This window comes from Convolutriloba macropyga, chromosome 14 (assembly GCF_964194025.1).
Source record: "Convolutriloba macropyga chromosome 14, txConMacr16.3, whole genome shotgun sequence".
Taxonomy (NCBI): domain Eukaryota; kingdom Metazoa; phylum Xenacoelomorpha; order Acoela; family Convolutidae; genus Convolutriloba; species Convolutriloba macropyga.
Window position 1 is genome coordinate 11,896,110 of NC_134481.1, and position 17,323 is coordinate 11,913,432.

The 17,323-nt window shown below is 33.5% G+C and overlaps 1 protein-coding gene across 1 annotated transcript in view; it reads left to right on the forward strand.

The window, feature by feature from the left end:
* Nucleotides 1-1,654: 1,654 nt before the first annotated feature.
* The window catches only part of LOC142353204 (sodium/calcium exchanger 1-like), a 115,682-nt gene continuing 100,013 nt past the window's right edge, over nt 1,655-17,323 (forward strand). The window contains exon 1 of the mRNA XM_075405430.1: nt 1,655-1,746. The gene's annotated coding sequence lies outside the window, so the exon portion shown is untranslated. The remainder of the gene's footprint in view (nt 1,747-17,323) is intronic.

The following is a 17,323-nucleotide window of genomic DNA, read 5'->3' on the forward strand; positions in this document are numbered from 1 at the left end:
AAAATTTACTCAAAACACATTCTTGTAGTAGAGGAATAAAATTTTGCGTGTTTCGATAACAAAAACATAACTAAGATATATTAACTGAAAAACGGAAAAAATGGAAATCTGATATTTTCAGCTAGAAGTAATCATCGCTAAATTTGAACTAGTTCGTGTCATTTTTTGACAATTTCAAAAGTAAAACCTCATCAATTGAGCATTCTGGCATATAAAACAACGTCGTGAACGTGGAAAAAGAACGGCTTGACAATTTGGTCAGGTAAAATGGGATTTTAAAAATAGATGCAGCTGATTGGCTAAAAATGCAAATAATTCAATGTTAATCGGCGGTTTTTTAGCAACCCGTTGTCAATTAAAAGTCAGCTTTACATTTTAAGAGAACTCTATCCTGCCGTTTCGACCAATTTTAATGCAAAATTGGAGAATGGAAATTAATAAGAAATATAAAGAGATTGATAAAAAGAAAAAAATGTTTTAAATAAAATTAAAAAAGCAAGAATCCACTTGAATGGAGAGAATTTAAAAATTAAAACTTTCATTTTAATGATGAAAGTCTTTTACGAATACAATTAAAATAAAACCCTCTTCAATTGATAGAATTAGAATTAAACTGTTTCGATTTTATTGATGAAAATGTATTACTCTGTGTTTTTAATACGACAAGGTACATTGACCGACGAAGTGCAATGCGAAATTGGCCCGACTTTCGAAATGAACCCAAACGAAAGCTGGCGACACTAAGATGTTTTTAAAAAAACCTTTTTCATCATTGGGAGGTTTAAATTGGCGTTACTAGGAAGCTTAATTTTTCATCATCAACTCGGCAACACTGAGAGGTTTAATGAATCTTTTTCCACCAATTTCTATTAATAAAATTTTCGTTAAATTCAGTCAGCTTCAAAAGCTAAATGGATCATTTTTTGGGTTTAAGCTAAGGAATAAATTGATCGGAACCAAGAACCAGTATATAAAGCTCTAAAGTTTTCCGCTTCATGATTTTCCCTCCCATTGGCCGACAAGTCAATTTTTCAAGCTACCAAATTGATTTATATTTCATTATTTACTTTCTTTATATCAAAAACTAGATCAGGTGCCACGAATTTTGCCTAGGGTAATTTGGGTAATTACGAAAATTAAAAACACTAGTATTAAAATCCAAAATGTGTTCTGCTCGAAAAATCAATTAAAAGAGCAAGATATTGCTTAAAATTTTGGTAATTTTGTACTGAAGTGTGCTACACTCAGAAACAATATTTGATATTCTTAGTGCTATTTTGAGAATTTACGTTATAGTGCGTGAAGCACAAACTGGAACTGGACAAAGTCCACTTTAACGTGTGAACAAATTACTAAGTAGTTTTGAATAAACTACTATTTTAAGATCACTAACTTAAACTGAGAATACTATGACGTGATATTATCACGCCACACAGATAACACCAAGTTAACCTTGGTAACTCTGTCGACACTGCTATCTCAATCCAATAGGATACTAGAGAACCACGTGTCTGCAAGTATAAAAGGAGCTTGCACGCTCAACCACCAGCACAATTTGGTCCCCGATAACTTCTGATTTAAATCATAATCCCGTATTGCTCCCTTGCTTAAATCTCAGCTTACTTGAGATAGATTTTAACTTAGAATAATTTGTGACAAGTTCTTAACTAAGAATTTTCTAAGTCAGAAAATATTAACTTTTTTGATTTTTGAAATCGATTTTGGAAATACGATTTTGGAAATCAGGTAAGTTCAGTTAAACATTCTAAGTTATAAAATAACATCTCTTAAATTCTATCTAAATTACAAGTTAACTTAGAATAATTCAATTTGTGCTAACTAGTGCTATATCTATCTTAATAACTTTAACTTTTCTATCCCTTAATGCTCGGTTCATATTTGATGCTGTTTAACATAACTTATTTATTCATGTTTGCATTTAACTTTCTTTAATACTTAACTATATACCAAGAGTAGAACTAGGGGTTGAACTCTCAGTTTATACATGTGATGTGGTAAACGATAAACCCGTCGTTTAAGTATCTAATGTACGGACCAGCAGTATAATTTCTTCATCCTCCAGTGTATATGCAATTCTTTTTTCTCCTAAACAAGCTATAGCCAAGTAGTTTACCATTTGACTAGAGTCAAGAAGCAAGATGCGCTAAAAACAGTAACTTTCGCAATTGATTTTTTTTCATCGTTTACAAAAACTGGAATTAGTTATTTGTAGCCTAGATATTGCATTGTTCTAGGGACATTAATACTAGATTGATTGACCCAAAGATGGGCGCCGCGGAAATGTTTGTCCACAGTAATATAGTTCTTTAGTAATTGGGAAACAGTCAGCCTTTCTGTTAGCCATTAGATGGATTGGTTAACAATTTTTCTACAATTTACTCAATTTTTAAAAATCCATGTATTCTTTACAATTTTACCTGTCGAAAAAATTCTACAATTTACTCAATTTTTAAAAATCCATGTGTTCTTTACAATTTTACCTGTCGAAAAAGCTATTTCGCTTCAAAAAAACCAATGGCCGATCAGTGAGCAAGACAATAGCGGTTAGCTGTTTAAGGAAATTTTTTTTGACCGGAGAAAACGGAACAGAAAGTGCAACATTGTTTTAGCAAAACGTTAAAAGTTTCAGATTTTTGCATTTTATTCCTCGCGCAGAAAAAATGTCGTATAATTAGAAATTTCAATCCTAATGATATTTAAAACAAATGTTATACTTAATGTGATTGGTTGAGAGAATGGTTGACATTTCTGAACAAAATTAAACTACTATTAGAAAATAAGACTATAAGTTTTGAGAAAAAGCCATCAAAAGTTTTGTTAGCATAAAAGATACCAAGCCAAAATGTTTACCATCTGAACAAGACAAACTTCAAGGTTGGTAAATTTAATAATTTTTACCTCAGAGACAGTCAAAATCCTTTCCTGATTTGTGAGCACATTAGATTTTATATTTCAGCTATTATTTGCTTGACAGGAGTTTTTTCTGTAATTAAGTTTCCTAGAATGAAGTGAAAAATAGTCAACGATTTTAAATTTCCCAGTTTTGAATTGTTTTGATGAGCTATGACAGCTTTGAGCAACGATTTGGTGCGATTTTTCAGTATACCCTTCTATATTTAGTATACAAATACGGTGCTCTTTCTTTTCGCTTTAAGAGTGCATTGCTGAAAGATCTCATATGAGGAGAAACTATTGGTCCCGTCAGTTGAGTTTTCACATCATTGTAACATACTGAATACTAAACTTTTTGGTGAAACTGTTAAAAGGCGGGAAAACTTTGAAGACTTTTATTATCTTCCCTAAAATTTCCTGAAACATAATGAACAAAAACTTAATGAAAGCACTGAATGCGGTAACAGCGTTTAATTTTGGTAAGTTTTGCGATTAATGTAGCGGTGATTTTTTTCCACGGCTTCCTCCAGGTAGCAGTTAAAAATGCATCGCTACCAGAATAAAGCACAACACTAAGACAACACTTTAAAGCACAACACTTTAAAGGTATTTGATTGCGTACCAAAAAGAATTGATCTGATAGCCAAAGCCATTATACTGATCACAATATTAAGTTGTTTTTGGTATGTCATTTCTTCGTCAATAATGTTATCTAAAAATTTGCATTCATGTGTTGGTTTCAATGAATGACGTTTAAATTCAACGCAATTGACAGTTAGTAATTTTTCATTTTTGAAAATCGTTATTTCTGTTTTCCGTTCATTTAGAATTAACTTGTTTTGTTTTATTTATAGTTCAGTTCTCATCAATATTTTTTCATCTATTGCTTGTGAACACTGTTCATTTTGTTCATGACATTATGTTGCTGTTTCATCTGCAAATTGTTGAACAATCAAACTTTTCCATATTTCCTCGCCGAAGTCATTTACGTAAAGTATGAATACTAGTTGTTCTAGTACAGTAAATACTGGAACACCGTGATTTATAACTGTACTGACCGAGTCAAATACTCCGTTTCCAACGCAATGTTTCCTGTTGATTAGAAAATAATTCAATAAGAATCTTGCGTTTTCTCCAAAATTCTTCTTCTCAGATTTTTGAATGAAAGTGTCCAAGGATATTGAGTTAAAAGCTTTCGCTAAATCCAAACAGATTGTTAAAAAAACTATACCTTTTTCTTCAAAATAATGATTTACTTTCTCTGTCAGGGCAATTTTTGTATCAAGAGATGACTTTTGTTTTGGAAACCAAAATGATTATTGTTAAAATTTTTTATCATATCCAGGTGTTCCAACATTTTCACCAGAAAATGTCTTGAAAAACTTTTGTTAAATATGGAGTAACGGAAATTGGTCGATAGTTTTCAGAGAGATGTGTTTCGCCTGTCTTATAGATAGGAGTGGCATAAGCAGCCTTCAAAATATCAGGGAAATTGTTTGTGTTTTTACACTTGTTAATAGTAAACTGTAATTGGGTTCCAGTTGACAACTTACAACCTTCAATGCCCAGGATGGTATATATCCTGGTCCAGCACATTTTAATGACAGTAGTTTGTCAATAATTTTTTACAGTTCTCTCCTGGCGACCGGCTTGAAGTCGAAATCAATTCCCTAAAAACTGAAATAAGGTATTTTAAGTGCAACTAATTCGCCTTTGTAAAGTACAAGACGAGCAAAACAGTTATTCAAACAAATAGCACTGCTTGATTGTCTGATATTATGTGATGCCGTTCTTTCAGCTTTGCAGTTTTTTTCTGTCTGTTTATTTTCGTTAATTTTGTTTTCGAAAAATGTCTATTGTTTTTTTGAAGTTGAGAGGTTCTCGAAAAATTGTTTTGAATAATCGTCAGATGCTTTATGTTTTTTTCTATTTACATTTTTGTCATTACTTGTTAACTGTTAAAGAGTTCTTGAATAGTATCTTTTTTCCGCTAATTGAACTTATGATAATTTCCATTAAAGAGACTACGCAAATCTTTTAATAACCTTTTTGTGCTTTTTTTGTTTTCACTTCTAAATTCGAGTAACCACAAAATTAAAGTTAAATGTTATAATATTATAAATCAAACATACTACATCTTTTCTTTGAAGAATTAAATATAACATAGAAAAACTAAAGTTCAGTTTCTAGTTTTCGTGAATTTTTTTAATAAAAAATAAACTTTTAAAGCTTTTTGTCCTTTGGAAATTGTTCGTTTCTTTTTTGCATCTATTCTTTTAATTTTTTAGAAATCTTAGAAGTTTATTACGTTTCAGAAAGGAGTTTTTTTTATTGAATTTTGACTAAATTTTGATTTGCATTTTGTTGTGAGAGAAAAAAGTAGTTTACGAGCACTGTAATATTTAGTTCGAAAAAAGCAAACTTTTATGCTTCATCTAGTATGTTTGTTTATTGTGTCAACTGAGTAGGATAGCAAACTTTAAAAAGCTATTGCACTAAAATCTAAATGCGACAAAACAAGTGATGAAGCATAAATCACCTTTATGACAATATCAAAAAGTTGATTAAACTTTGAAGTTTTGCCCGAAGTATTTTATTTTCAAGAAGTAGTTTACGAGCACTGTAATATTTAGTTCGAAAAAAGCAAACTTTTATGCTTCATCTAGTATGTTTGTTTTTTGTGTCAACTGAGTAGGATAGCAAACTTTAAAAAGCTATTGCACTAAAATCTAAATGCGACAAAACAAATGATCAAAAGAGATTTTTTCGAGTCTCTAAAGGTGTTTGATTGCGTACCAAATAAATTGATCTAATAGCCAAGGTCATTTTACTGATCACAATTTTAAGTTGTTTTTGGTATGTCATTTCTTCGTCAAGAATGTTACCTAAAACTCTGCATTCATGTGTTGGTTTCAATGAATGACGTTTAAACTCAACGCAATTGACAGTTAGTAATTTTCCGTTTTTGAAAATCGTTATTTCTGTTTTCCGTTCATTTGGAATTAACTTGTTTTGTTTCATATATAGTTCAGTTTTCATCAATATTTTTTCGACCTTTGCTTCTAAACATTGTTTATTTTGTTCATGACATAATATTGCTGTGTCATCTGCAAATTGTGGAACATTCAAATTTTTCCATATTTCCTCACCGAAGTCATTTACAAAAAGTATGAATACTGCTTGTTCTAGTACAGTAAACCGTGGAACACCGTGATTTATAAATGTCCTGACGGAGTCAAATACTCCGTTTCTAACGCAATGTTTCCTGTTGATTAGAAAATAATTCAATAAGAATCTTGCGTTTTCTCCAAAACCATTCTTCTCAGATTTTTGAATGAAAGTGTCCAAGGATATTGAATTAAAAGCTTTCTCTAAATCCAAACAGATTGTTACAAAAACTATACCTTTTTCTTCAAAGTATTGATTTAATTTCTCTGTTGAGGCAATTATTGTATCAAGACATGACTTTTGCTTTGGAAACCAAATCGATTTTTGTTAAGTTTTTTTCATATCTAGGTGTTCCAACATTTTCACCAGAAAATGTCTTGAAAAACTTTGCTAATGTTGGAGTAACGGAAATTGGTCGATTGTTTTCATAGAGATGTGTGTCGCCTTTCCTATAGATAGGAGTGGCATAAGCACCCATCAAAAAATCAGGGAAATTGTTTGTGTTTTTACACATGTTAATAGTAAAGTGTAATTGAGTTCCAATGGACAACTTACAAACTTTCAATGCCCACGATGGTATATACCCAAGTCCAGCTGATTATTATGACAGTAGTTTGTCAATAACTTTTATTAGTTCTCTCCTGGTGACCGGCTTCAAGTCGAAATCAATTCCTTAACCATAAAATAAGGCATTTCTGAGCAACAAATTCGCCTTTGTAAAGTACAAGACGAGCAAAACAGTTAGCGAACAGTTAGCAAAGCTTTATTGTCTGATATTACGTGATGCCGTTCTTACAGCTTTGCAGTTTTTTCTGTCCGTTTATTTTAGCTAATTTTGTTTTCGAAAAATGTCTATTGTTTTTTTGAAGTTGAGAGGTTCTCCAAAAATTGTTTTGTATAATCGTCAGATGCTTTATGTTTTTTTCTTTTTACATTTTTTGTCATTACTTGGTAACTGTTAAAGAGCTCTTGAATAGTATCTTTTTTCCGCTATTTGAACTTATTATGATTTTCATTAAAGAGACTATACAGTTCTTTTAATAGCCTTTTTTTGTTTTCACTTCTATATTTTTTCAAATATGCGTGAATAATTAATATATTTTGGAATTTTTTATTGAACATGTGAAAAATCCAATTGCTCCATTTTTTTACATTAGTGACCATTCTTACAAAGCAATTTCATGGTTAAACTTACTTCTAGCGTATCTTCTTTTATCTTGTATTAAAAAATCCGTCTTTTGATGTTTACAATCTAATTTCAAAGATGATTTGATATACAATAGTGAAATGATCTTTTTCAAGTATTGACTCTATTATATCTGTTTCGAAAAAATGGTTTTTTAGAAATAAAGCCGAAGTTGATCAAAGAAAATCTTCCTCTAGTTGTACATGATGCTTTTTTACTGTTCAGGTACTGAAGCTCGTTATCTTCTGAGAAGTTGTTAAGTAAGTGATTCCCGTTTTCTCTAAATAAATTTATGGTGTAATCTCCAAAATAGATTAGATGGTCAGTGCTGGAATAAATATTCGAGATTTCTGATTTCATTTAATTAAATAAATATATTGAAAGTTTTACGTTTGTAGAATACGCCAAATATATATGAGCAGTCTTTCGTTCAGAAGCTAAATTTTTCAATCCATAGTGATTCAAAAAACCGGTTGATGGTGTAGATATCAATTTTCTTACAAAACTAATTCGGTATCCACATGCCTACATCTCCCCTTCTTTCCAATTCAATTAATGATGATCTCGGCTGGTGAATGCATTGATGACTGCTGCATAGAAAAAAATCTGAAATAGTTTTATTCTCTTTTATCCATGATTCAGTAACAGCTAGGAAAAAAAGACAACTAGTCGAGAGTTGTCAAAAAATTTGGTATTTTTTTGTTTTGATTGTTCAGGCTTCTACAGTTCATGCACCAGAACTTGAGATCGTTTTATGTTCTTTTTTGGTAGTACTGGTCTCTTTTTTCATTTTTTCTATTTGAACTTTGCCACAGTTTATTTCATTATCTCCAGTTTCATACAGATAAATTACTATGACGCAACAATACTGATGAAACAAATATTACTAAATATTTTTCATAAAAAAACCTGACAAAAAAATAAATTTTGCTTTTATATTATACTTTGAGGGACTTATGAAAAAGACGACTCCCCCCTTACAAATGAAACCTATTATTCAAATCAAAATCAAAACTAATATTCTCCTCAAAAGAAACAATTATTATTTCAATTAAAGAACTAAGAGTTAAGTGGCCCAAAGGTATCAGAATTAATTGGGACTATGAATGTTATTCAGTCCCCTTTTGACTTGCAAAAAAAATGTGTTTTGTTGTTTGTCTCAACGATATGTCATTTGATGAGCAGTTGAAGCCATTTTTTTTCAATTCCACAAAGTTGTAATTATTTTTTGATTTCCATAGATGCTTGGGAGCACAACATCTTGTCTGATATAGTTTGCCTCGAGACCATAATTGACGACGTTTAGATGGACCACTGCAGTTCGCGTATAATTTCATCAGAAATGCTGTTGATATCTTGGTTATAGGCATCAATTTCCTTGTTGTTTAAGTCCCGTTTGTATAATCCACTTTTATTTTGGCGAATTTGGCATATAGCAACCCTGTGGGGCTCGAACTTAGTTAAACACTTACGAACTAAGTCAACCCTTTGCTCAGCTGCATTTTTGCCAACAGTGCTTTTGTCAATAGCAGTAAGTCCCAAATCAAAACAAGGCTTTCTAATTTTGTTCCAGCCGAAAAAGAGTCCCTAATGTAATGAAAATACTTTTCAGTTTCCGAATGGTATGAGTATAATGGAGTTTCAATACTTATATCGTGGTACAAGTAGTTTCGTAGTTATACACCAAATATATCGTCGTACATAGTAGTTGCGTAAATCTTGGTAAAAACTTCGGAAAACACTGTCTATTGTTGAAGTAAAAATTGTTTGGTTTCTTTGTTTTTGTTGCAATTTTCTTAACATTTTCTGACAATGCTTGATAATATAGAAATTATTTGTTGTCTAGAGCTGTTTGAGGTTCTCTAGTTGCTTGCTTATTATTTTCTATCTTTTGTTTGGTTCAGTTATTTCATCCTGTTGCAAGTTACTATTGTCGAGTGATGATCTTTTGTTCTCTCTTAGTTCTATAACTTCTTGATTGATTTTATCGTTTTTCCACTTCGCTAAAATATCCACTAGATACACTGCGCCTGGTTATAATATACTAGTGAATCATTCAGGAGAAAACTGTGAGGAAAAAAAACAACTCAAAATTTGACCTAGAAAAGACCTGAAAGTCAAAAAACTGTTAGCTTGGAAAATATTGGATTGGTAATACCAGATGAAGAATACTAAAAAATTCCCATATATGAGAGCCGAAAAGCTGACTCCAGCTAAGAAATATATTGTAATGAGTGAATATCTTCTGATTTATACGAGAAACCTAATAATTTGTCTTTAGTAATAAAAAATGGTAATAAAATAAGGGTTATCTATTTATGAAAATTCCATGCAGCTGGTTAATAGCTGACGACTGACAATCAATCAATCAATCAATCAATCTTATTCAACCATTGGTAACTAAATTTTTTTGAAAACTCAATTTTATTTTTAGAGATTTTGCAAAAAGATTGGAGTTTTAGACTGCCAATACAAAATGCCACTCTGCCTAGGAATTCAAATTGACTTGTTACGGTTAACTAATTTCTGAAAGAAAAATTCGCTGGCAAATAACATTAAACGTATGAAAAACCAACTTGCTTTCTGTAGATGCTACACCAACAATTCATGTTGTTTTGAAATTTCAACGTGTACGCTTTTTTCGGATATAAGTTTTTCTTGATTTAAATCGCCCCTTGGTCCCATTAACATCCACTATTTTTGAATGAGATGAGTCAGCTTTAGATATCGATATAAATAAAATTTAACTCTAAAGATTGAACTCTACCTAAAGATTGACGGTTTATTAAAATTTTTTGGACAGCGATTAGCGTGACCAATTGACTTCATAAAAAAACTCTTTATTTCAACTCTAACAGGTGTAGTTTTTTGACCCTTTAACCCTTCGATAAAGCTATGGGAATTATAATATTATTAAATTAAGGCTATGATTAAATCAGGGCATAAAAATTAGTTCTTTTGGATTGTGATTAAAAAGTCTTCAACCTATGGTATTTTTAAACCTGAGGCACACATGCCAAGTTTATACTCAATACTAGACACCAAACCTGAAATAATTCTAGTTGCTTTCCGTCAGTGTCTCTAAAGAGGTTTTATGCGCAGCAAGTAAAGGGTTCCATGTTGCTGTGTGTAACGAAAGAATTTTTCGAGCATTGAAAAGCCAAATTTCAAAATTTTGGTATCCATGTTTTAGGTAACGATAAGTAACCACATTTGTAACCCATATTGCTTTAACCGGTGCCATCTCTGCCAATGAAGAATTTTCCCACCCTCCCCAGAGCCAAAAAGTCACGTTGGACGAAGTCTTTCACAATCCACGCCATATCTATAACCTTGAGTGATCACCCGATATTTTCGGTCCGTTTTGGTCTTTCCGTCAAAGTTGGTAAATATTCACGGGCAGGACTTCTGATTACGGAATTGCAGCACGTTTTTCCTATAATTCATGTTTGATGGCTTGGTGGATGGGAACACATCGGACGGAAGGCCAATGTAATGATGCAGGAGCAGAAAATGTTCGGTTTCAACGGTTTTTCAGTTTCCAGCATGTCTGGGCATCATTAAGAGGTCTGGAGATCAACATAATTTCTGCTTCAAACGTTATGGTGTGAAACATGTTGAAGATGAGTCTTTTTGACCAAACAATGATAGGCAGCGTCAGCTTGATGCTTTGGAGCAGTCTCTCCCATGCACCGATCTGGGGGTCAATGAGGTGGGTTCAAGTGCAATTTGGTGCTCTGTGTTGCAACTTCTTTGTTGACTTTGTCTTTGTCAAGGTTTTGCAGGAATATTTTTAGCTCCTCTTTGACAAAAATGAAATCTTATTAATGTCACTGTTCAATTCAACTGGTCGGTATATGCGCGATGTGAACCAAGTAGGCGTTCGAAAAGATGCTTGTATTTCAATGCCGGCAAATTTCCAAATGAACAATTCCACCGTTACTAAACAAGTGAAGATGAGACCGTAGTTTTTTTGAAGCTTGTGTTTTACTCTTCGATATTAAAGGGGGCCGAAAAGGTCTAGTCTATAGTTGGCCAAGGCGAACTGTTTTTTAATTCTAAAACGGACAATCAAGAAGCAGCGTCATGAAAATATCAAAATTTTATGTTCGAAACGACGGCAAAAAACCAATTTTTTTCTAATGCTTTGAAAAATTTTCCTCAAAATTTTTTTTTCTTCTAAATTTGGTGTACATTTCTTTCGGTGGCTTCTTTGCCTTGATGGACTCAGACGCGACAAACATTTTCAAAACGAAATGGCAATTGTGGCCTTTGGCATGATGTAGTATTGGTCGTTTGGCTATATTGCGTTCAGCGGGAGCAAAAGTTAGCCATCTGCGGGTGCGAGTTTTTGCAACTGTATCAAGCATGCGTTTAATGATCAGCTTTTGTACTTCATGTCCAATTTGCGTCTTTATTTCGGCAATGCGGTAGCGGGTGGGTAGTTGCCTTGAGACATCGGCATTAGATAAACAGATGGTGTACATATATCCGTTGCTACGCTGTTCCTTTACTCTGTTTACTAGATTAGAAACAAGTACTAGCGCTACCAAATGTTTCGTCCACCTTTAAAAACGCTGAATGCTGACTCTTTGTGTGTTAATTATTGCCGATGATCTTACTATCGCGGCACAAACCGGAGCCTGGTTTGCTTTTCTAAAGGAAATCTCTTCTTTGAAACGAAAGTCTGGCAGCCTCAGCAATTTCTGTTGGCTCTAAAGGTTCTTTAGAATCTAAACCAAAAATACCATGATTGGCTGGTTTCATGTTAGTCACATTACGATAAAGCTTTTACGTTTGCTTTTTTCCTTTTAAATCTGCTTTGAGGTCTGCAGCGAAAGAGTCTTTTTGTTTGAAGAATTTATCCAGTCAATGACAACTTAATCATCCATTTGGTAAAGAAAAAAGTTCTGATTTCAACTGGGAGTTTTTGTCGAACAAAATCCAACAGCCGTACACCTGTGACAGATAGTTCAATTTTTCATTTTGGGACGCTCAACAGTTTTTAAAGCACGAACGATGTTTGCTTTTCATTACTATTTTTGATCTTAATCTCAGATAGATAACGCCGCACGTTGCAACATTCGCTGGCATTCTTAAAGATATTGAAAGACTGGAAGAAGTCATCCTTAAAAAAATTATTGTGCTCTTTGTTTGTCTGCGTGTTTGGATATGTCTCGGTGTTGCCAACCAAGCATCTGTTCAAGACAGATTTTGCACATAGCAAGTTGCAGCCTAAGACAACCTCGTGAATTGGAAGTGTCACACCTTATTTTTAATTGTCCATAGATACGTGTTGCCGAATGATCTTCGCTCCGTATAACAAATTCTATAAACAATTTTCTCATCGACTGGTAAATTAGCAATCGTATTTTACGCGAAATCTTAAAAAAAATTCGAATAATGTTGTTTAGCACGTCTGATATAATTGTAATATTTCAATTAAATGATTCTTCGTTGAACTTGAACGTTACGTTGACGATGCGGCAAATTTTTTTGGCTTATATGCGCTTTGAAAAAGATGATGGAGTGGTTACTAAATTTTTTGACGAGCAGATTTTGTCATTTCCACTGGCTGGAAATTACTCTTCCAGAGATCAGTACATCTAGCTTAGTTTTGGATTAAAACTAAGTCTCTTTATCAAAAATCTACAGCTGGTTTTGTGCAGAAAAATTGATTTTGCAGAGTGGCGGTTACCTTCCATCGAAGGCCTATTTCATACCTCTCACCTAAGTGTTTGTAGTACTCCCAGATATTAGAAGTATTGACTTTCCTACTTCAGTGACCGTATGTCTTCTTCAAACAATAGTATCTTTTTTTCCTGTACCATTGTTTTCTAATGAACAGAATTTTTTTAACGTCGACGATTGGTTTTTAGTTGTGTTCAGGAATGATTGAATTTGGGTTGAAGATTGATTTTTTGAGTGGCAGCTCCAGATAATCCAAAAAGGCATCAAACAAAAAGTTAACTGACCGCCAGGGTCAATGAGAGCTGACGTGTCAAAGACTTTATCTTCTTTTTGATAGAGGGTAACGGGAGTAGCTGTAACTGATCGAACCAATTTGTTGTGGGACCGGGTGGCTGGCTGATGATAGACGGCTGATGGTCTCTTTAAACTAGTACCCTTAGAAGACTGTTGATTTTCTTTCTCGGCAAAATTTTTACCTACCTTAGATTGTTTTTCGTTTTATATGGTGGCTTCTGTTTCTGAGTTGCTTCGCTCTTTTTGTGTTTGTAAATTGTTATCACTTTTGGACGATAAATTTTGTTTATGAGAGGTTCTGTTTGTCGTTCGAACGTTCTGGCAGCAAATGCGGCATCTATTCTGTTGAATGATATTGCTCGGTTGAGCATTGTTATGTGATGGAAACCCTTATAAACTTGATAACGGTTCAGGGAAAAAAGTGTCTATACGATGTTGATTGCTTAAAAAATTTGTACACAAGCTGTTTTTCCGGACAACTTGAAAATCGTCATCAGGAGAGAAGTTTTCATAATTCGGACAGGCTTCAATGAAACAGCCTGTTCAGCGGTTTGTTACAAGAAACAAAATTGGTGTACTTGTTTGCAAACTGTTGCACATTATTGAAGCCGCTGCAACTATCACTTTGCTGATTTAAATCATTCCGTTCTGATGGTTTTAAATGTGTTATTTTAGGTGTTTTTTTAACCGGTTGTTTTTGCATCACAGCGACATAACTACTGTTAATGTTCTGATTGAAGGTGTTGTTCTTTTTTCCCGGCCCATTTTGTCATAAAACGAAAATATTTTTGAGTCTGAACATATAATCCTGTAGTATTCGTTGTCAGAAAGTATTCACTCCATTTAAGAAACAAGTTGTGGGGAAAATTTTCCCTTTAAAGTAGTCAAGAAGATCGATATCAAAACTTAGGTTCTGAAAAGTCTTAAGTCTCTTTGAGAATGCAGAAAATGCTTTGAAAGAATGGTTTTTGTAAGAAGCTTTACGTTTCCACTTCCCTAGTTGGTTGAAGAAAGCGTTGACACCCACTGAACGGTCGTCTAAACAAATTCATTACCTCATTGAGAGCTGAGTCAAAATAAGCTGGATAACGTGAGTGAGCGAGTATTAGCTCCTTTGCTCTGCCTCACATGGAATTCTATAGCTGAGGTATTCTCTGTGTATCGGTAATTGAACCGTTCTCCTGAACCGCAGAGACAATCTTTGCTTCACGTGTGGAAGTGCTGGGAGTTACCATTAAAATTTTGCTTTTTTAAATCGAACACTGCTTCAACGATTACTAGCTGCAATGCAATATTAAAAAATATGAAATATAGTTCAGGCTCTGCGGTAAACGAAAGTTGGTCTACAAGCTGTTGAATTTCTAAATCAGCATATACAAAAATGTCTCTCAGGATTTTCTATTCACAGAGTTATTTCAACCGATGTTCAAAGAACTGACATGTTGCAAGCAAATTTGTTTTCAGATTTTTGTGGTTTGGTTCGAAAATCTTAATATTTTTATGGAAAACAAAAAATCTGGATAGATGAAAATTTGCATTCCGCTAGTGATTGTTGATAACTTGTGAAGCAATGTTTACCAGTCTGAACGGCATTTTGGTCAAAACACTGGGAATTCAGAATTGTTGTCTGGCGTTCAGAACATTGATTCAAAGTGTGTGCCAACGACGTTCCACGTTCGCTTGGACAAATTTAATACAACACATTGAGTTTGGGAAGGACTTCTTGAATTTTCAGGAGTCAAAAAAATAAATTGAAGCGACTAACAAACTGTTTGTCGTTTGTTTGAGTAAAGACAAGATATAAATCTTAATCCAATAGAAAAGATTGTTGTTAGCTCAATTGATGACCAAAATATGACAATGTGACCAAATGGTTTTTTTCCTGCTTCATGGCCATGTGCTTGGCTAAGGAGCTTGGTGTGATTGGGTCATACTGGATTGCAAATTTTATCGAGGAACTGTTTTCTGATCTACAGAGGGGAATTTGGCTGATAATTAATAATTGGCTATAAAAACCCCTGGGGCTGGCTGGTTCTTCATAAAGAGGGACGGGTTGACTAAGTTCGAAGAGTTGTTGGTGGATTAATGAAAGCTGTGTTGTCTTGCAGTTGTGAATTGGCTGCCTTTTCGACAAATGAGTCTTCATTGATGACATCATACGTTGGTGTTGATCGTTCTGAATCCAGTCACCAGTTCCTTTGGCAAGAGGTGAGTATGGCGCATTCACGAAATTTTTCTGAGGATTGGTTTAATTGTCCATCACTCTCCACGGTAATCAGCTCTAATTGGAAATATTGGTGATTAGATGTTAGAGCCCTTTGTCTGTCGAGAATCGAAGTTGCTGTACTCTGGTGAGGCTTTGTTCTTAACACTTCTTCTGTCATATTGTCCAAATTTGACTGCATGAGTTTCGCTTAGGTTATCAGAAATGATCATGTTTGAACTTTTTTCAAATTTGAACATTTTTCAATTGCCTAATCTAACAAGTCAAGCTGGCTTTACATATCGGAATTTTTTGCTAACGTGCAATTATTAATTGTAAACTGAAGCTCATACTTCTTTTGTGGCATCTTTGATCCTTGTTGAGCTGCTTTGCTTGTCCCTCAAGTAAAGGTGACAACGGCTAGAAAGCTGGAGCCGAGAAATACGTTCAACTTTTTTTGTTCCAATAGGGCCGACTGCTCTTTTTTTTATTTTTTTGTCCCTTCTTTTCATAAGCCTTTTCTCTTGCAGTGGTTTTTTCATGTTTTTGCTTTCTCCTTAACCTATACCAAAAAAAACAGATTGTTCAGTGCAACTTTTTAATTTAATTAACAAATCAAAACATTATTGCTGCTTTTATGCGTGGCAATTAGGCAAACTGGGTTACAAAGGGAAAACTTTGCTTTGATTTGAAAAATCAACTGGTATTTTTTGTTTGTAGAGTTGCTCTAGTTCGTTTTGTTTACTTGAATAATTAAAAGGCTGGTAGGTATCTTCTTAAATTGCTGACTACTGATGCCCAGTATTCAGTTTAAACGCAGCGCAAAATCAGTAAAATTGAAGAAGTTATACAATCGTGAATGAAAGTCATGTTGGAGGCAAATGTAAAACTACTTTAAAAAGTTTAAAAAAACAAGTTGTATTTTATCCAAAAAAAAGAAAACGTTTTCATTACGTTTTTTTAAGTTCTTCTGTTTGAATAACCCAAGTTTTTTTCGTTTTGAGCAAAAAGTAATGCACCATCTCTTTTTATTATTAACCCAAATTATTTTAATTCAACTAATTAAGTTTTTGGAAATAATTTTTGTGTAACCTCTATTAAAGTCATTTCCCGCTAAGTGATTTATGATTTACATAGTTAATTCACGGTTGACACCACGAAAGTGTGTTTTTGATATTATTTCGGTTATTAAATTTTTGTTTTCTTTTATATACTTCATTCTCTTGTCGACACCCCTGAGAATCAGTTACATTCAAGTTAAGCAATTCATAGTGTCTTTTTTGTTCTATTGATAGTCGATTTAAGAAATGTAATTTGCACCGCGAATATTTTCAAGTTTGCTAGTTGAAAATATTAAGTTTCAAAGACACTCACCTACCTCATTTAAAAAGCTTAAAAAGCTTGAGAATGAGAATACGGATAGAGGAAGAGAGATTACGTACAACTGTGCCGAGTTAACACTATCTCGATGTTCAAGAGCGCCAAAACTTATACTGAATTTTAAAGTACTGAAACGATCAGCGCCAATTAATTATCGATTAAATGATAGAGGAAATGAGAGAAAAAAAACAGGTCATGCTGAGAACTAGATCGGTTATGATAGAGTCTGTTCCATTCCCCCGATTGGCTGAGGCATGGCCATGGTACGCAATTGTCATTGTTTGTCTTAGATTTTTATCCTTCTAATTATTTGTTCTATTATATAATAAAGTCCAAACTCTCAATACTTCACCGTTGTTGATTCAGAGTTTTTGCGCTCACTTCAGTTAGAGTGATGCGATTGATCTAAGAATTCGTTGGGTGAAATGTTGAATATATTTGGCACTCTTATAGTTGGCATAGTTTTGAGTCGGCATAGTTGTACGTCT